Below are 4,842 nucleotides of genomic sequence, written 5' to 3'. Positions count from 1 at the left end.
TTTTATTTTTATTTATTTTTTTTTTTGCGGAACCAGGGATTGAACTCAGATCCTTGTGTTTGCCAGTCAAGCGCTTATCCTACTGAGCCATCTCCCTGGCCCAAGAGAAGGTTTTAATTCAGTGTAATCTAGTCAAGACTTACTTTTGCTCAAGGTTTTTTGTTGTTTTGTTGTGTGACGGCCAACTTACATATAGGAAAAGAATCCAAATCCAGTTTTGATGTGACTTCTCCAGTTCCTAGTAGTAAGTGTGCTACCTTCATGTTACTATAACAAAATACCTGATGTGGTTTAATCGAAAACAAAAGGTTTATTTTGGTTTAATATTGTCTGGATGTTGTTATCCAAGAACAAGTGGCTCCATCTTTTGGACTTCAGCTAAGGGCAGTGGATCAGGAGACAGGTTGTGGCTAACATCTGGAGCCAGGAGACAGACGAGCAAGAACAGAAGGAGCTGAGTTCTTGGGATCCCCTGTAAGTGTACTCCTTGACTGATCTAAGAACCTTGCCTGTCACCTCTGAAGAACAGAACCTTCTTGATCCGGATTTCAATATGCTGACCTGTAGAGGACGTTCAATAACGAGACTATAGCAGTAAGTCACTGAGCTTCAAGTCCTTTCTGTGGTTCAGTGAAAGGAATACCATCTGTTTTACAGGTCCATTATGGAAATGACTAGAACAGAGGTATCTGGAGAGGTAGCTCTGGATTTAGCAAATGCCTCAGGGTGGTGGTTTTTGGGATGGGGCACTGAACTTGTTACCATCACTTTCAGTCATAAAATGTTAGGAATTTCATTAATAAGATTGCTAGTGGTTTTTCTGACATCAAAAACAATTTTCAGATTTTCTTTTTAATTTATTTGTTGGTACAGAGTCTCGCTACTCAGTTGGACTGGCAGTGATCCTCCTGTCTCAGCCTCCCCAGTGCTGGGATTACAGGCATGCACCACCATGCCTGGTTCCAGGGCCAGCTTGGTGCACCCAGGGTTTTGGGGCAATTGGCATGTGGTACCAGGAGTGGAACTCGGGACCTTATGCTTGCCAGGCAGGAGCTTTATGCTGCCAAGCTATCACCTCAGTCCTCAAAATAAATTTTAAAAGCTTTCATAGAAAATGAATTATTTTTGTCATACGTTCTGCCTAACGACTTCTGAATGTTCTTTTCTGTATTTTGCCACACACAAATAGCCAACTACTCAAATTTTGCAGCCAGGTGTGGCACACACCTGTAATCTACATCAGTACTTGGGAAGCCAGCACAGGAGGATTCTAAGTTCGGGGTCAGCCTGGGCCATATATAGTGAGCTACATAGTAAGAACCATCTCAAAAATACAGCCGAACAAAAACTTGAATTTATGTGCATGTAATAATATCTTTGGAAATGGGACATACTCATGTTCAAGCGTGTACTTAGGAATGATTTTTATCAAAAGATGGCCATGGAATTACTCAGCCATACCTGCAGCTGTTGTGCTTTCTTTGGCCTCCATTTTGATTCTAATTCGCAGCATGTGTACATACTTCGTATTATTTAGATAGTTCAGCTTTTTCCTAGTTCTAATAAAAAAGATCTTGCTGTTGGAATACATTTGCTTATAAAGGCTTCAGTGTTCTAATGTGAGGTGCTAAAACTTAACCAGGCTAAGTGAAGCACTTCAGTGTGATGAAGGGCTGGTGATAATTTTTCTGCTGTAGTAGTCTACCCAAACCCCAGCTTTCTGTGCTGACTCCGTCATGGGCCCTTGTGCAGGCTGAAAAACTAGTGACGATTCTGGCCTTCAGAAAGGTACTTTGGTAGCTAGAATTTACCCTGAAATTAAGAGGATTAAAACAGAAGAGAGAAGAGAAAAACTTGTTCTGAAATGACACCAGGATTTAGCTAGTTGGATAGTTTGTCCGAGCAGCGTGAGGGATTATCATCATTCATGGCTTTGCAAAAGCTCTTAATTTCACCTGATGATGATCCATTACAGATCCATCATCCAAAATACACATAAGTTGACCAAACTTTTAAACACATGGGCCGGTGAAATAGTTCAGTGGACTAAGTGCCTTGTTAGGCAAGCACAGGGACTGGGGTTCGATCCCCAGCACCACATGCTGTGTTGGCCCTGCTCCAAGGTATGCTGAGCCAGCTACAAAGACGAGGTGTGGTGGCACACACCTGTAATAACCAGCGCTAGGGAGGCTGAAAGCAGGAGGATCACCATGAGTCCAAGCTGCATGGTGAGACCCTATACCAAATGTCTTTTGTGACATGGCCTTGCTATACAGTTTAACTGTGGCCTTGAACTCACTTTGTAGCCCAGGCTGGTCTCCAACTCAATGATCCTTCTAATTCAACCTCTGAGTTGAATTAGAGTAATGGGGATTACAGGCATATGAGTGCAGGGATTACAGGCATATGCCACCATGCCCCGCTTAAAATCTTGAATTTTAATAAGATGTGAATGGTGGTGAATAGATCTCATCTCAACCTCAGATTTTTAAACCTAGTTGGAAAAGAATCACATAAAACATCGATCACCTAGGTACATGTATTTCCGGGAGAAAGGTATATGTGTGTTTGTGCAAAGATTCTTACAAAGAACTGGCTCGTGCAGTTATGGAAGCTGTCAGGTCTCCAGTCCATACAGGGGAGCAGCAGACTAGATAGAGACCCACAGGAGCTAGCATTCCAGCTCGAGCTAAGACCTGATGTTGCAGGTGCAGTGTGAAGGCAGCCAGCTGGAGAGCTTTCACTTGCTCTGGATAGGCCAGTCTTTTTTTTTTTTTTTTAATTTTATGTATTTATTTATTTGTGTGTGTGTATGGCCAGCTCAGCCCACCAGGGGGCGGAGCTGGCTGGCATGTGGTGCTGGGGATTGAACCGCAGTCTCTGTGCTTTGCTTAACTTGTTCTAAGTAGGTGCTTTAGACCACTGAGCCATCTCACCAGCCCTGGTTAGGCTAGTCTTTACCCGAATTAACAGTTGGTTTTGTTGATAATTTTGTTTTCCTACTATCTGTATTTCTCTCTTTATCCTCCAATCTTTAGTATTCTAGTATTTTCTTTCTTCTGCTAGCCTTTTTTTTTCCTGGTCTTTTTGAGACAAGGATTCACTATGCAGTTTAGGCTGAACTTACTTTGTAGCCCAAGCTGGCTTCGGACTCATGGTGATCCTTGTACCTCAGCCTCCCAAGTGCTGCGATTACAGAAACAGGCCATTATGTTTAGCTTATCGTCTGCCAGCTTTGAATTTGTTTTCTTCTGTTCTTCTGGTTCCTCTGGTATAACAGTAGGTTTATTTATCAAGTAGAGGGTTGTAGTAATGTAAGGAAGAGGTCACAAGTGAAGGAATTCAGGCTTCCTCTAGAAACAAAAGGCAAGGCAACAGAATTCCTTGGTGCTCTGGAGAATACAACCCTGCCAAGACCTTGGTTTTGACCCATTTTAGACTAGTGACCTCCACAGCAACAAGATAATTTGTGTTATTTGAGTCCTGACATTCAGAGAAACATGGTATCAATAGGAAACAATCTCTTGATTTTTATTTTTTTCTGTTTTTCAGCTCTTTTTATGTATTGAAAGGTTGGCTTTCCTTTTAAATTTTCCTCCCAGTTTTGCTATTAAGTCTTAAATCCTTCTTTTTTGTTACCACCTTCTTAGTTCCAGGAGCTATTCTTTGTTCTCTTAATGAATGGTGCTTTTTTAAAAGAAAAAGCATCAATTTCATGGATTTAAGGATTCTCATCTCTTGAAATAATAATTTTGTGTGTAAGGTTTTTTGTTCTGTGAGATATCTGTTTCCACCAGATTGCTTTTGCCTAGTCTTGGTCTTTTCATTTTGGTTAAGGGCTTTGCAAAGCTTTAATTTTTGGTTTTCTGATCATGACTGAGAGTGATTGGGACATAAAAAATCTAAGTGGAATTGCTGATTCCATGGGTGCTGCTGGGTGTTCGTGTGTAGGGCCTGGCGTATGCATTGGGGGATGGCTAGCAGCATTCTTGGCCTCCACTCCGTACCAGCTACGTCCCTCACAAATGTTTCCAGAGTGTCCAGTGTTCCCTGGGAGGAAAATTGTGGATTGCTAACTGGTTATCAACTTGTTGCGCCCAACTGAATTGAACTAGCATGGTACTGGGTGTAGGAGGCTCACCTGAGGATTGTTGCTAGCAGCGTAAGAGGCAGACCTGGAGAAGATCTTGGGAGGCTGTTAGGGAGCTGTTGGTGCTGTTGGAGCTGTTGGAAACTGCTGGTTCTCTTGGGTCATTCTGCTGGAGAACCTTGTCATGCTGGCTTTCCTGATGAACTTGGCTGTTTTTGTTGGAGGAGGAGCTCAGGACCTTATTGTTGCTGAGAATGGCTACAGTTCATTTTGGGGGAGCTCTGGTCTTCATCTTGAGCATCGCTTCCTGTTTCTGGAGGGGAAGATGGTGCATTGCTCAGCCTCCTAGAGAAGCTTGTTGTGTTGCCTTTCCTGATGGGAACTCTTCATCGCCGGAGGAGCTCCGGACCTCATTGTTGCTGAGATGGCTGTGGTACTTTTCAGGGGAGTTCTGCTTCTTATCCTGAAGATTGATTCCTAGTTCCAGTTTAGATCCTTCAGTCTGCTAGCACAGATCCTTCATCTCATTAGCATACTTTCTAGTTTCCACCATCACCTGTGGGCTTTCCCAGAGCAGATCTGTGAATCGGGCCTGCATGAGACATTGTCGTGGGCTCCAGGCCTCTGGTTGGACTTGTGAGAGGCATTGTTATGGGCTCTAGGTTTCATCTGGACTCAGGCAGGATATTAGGATCCAGGCCTTCAGCTGGAGTCTTTGGTCTTTAGTGTGTGGACAGATTTCCTGCACTCTT

This window comes from Octodon degus, unplaced genomic scaffold (assembly GCF_000260255.1).
Source record: "Octodon degus isolate 3935 unplaced genomic scaffold, OctDeg1.0 scaffold00085, whole genome shotgun sequence".
Taxonomy (NCBI): Eukaryota; Metazoa; Chordata; class Mammalia; order Rodentia; family Octodontidae; genus Octodon; species Octodon degus.
Note: the sequence above shows the minus strand (reverse complement) of the source record.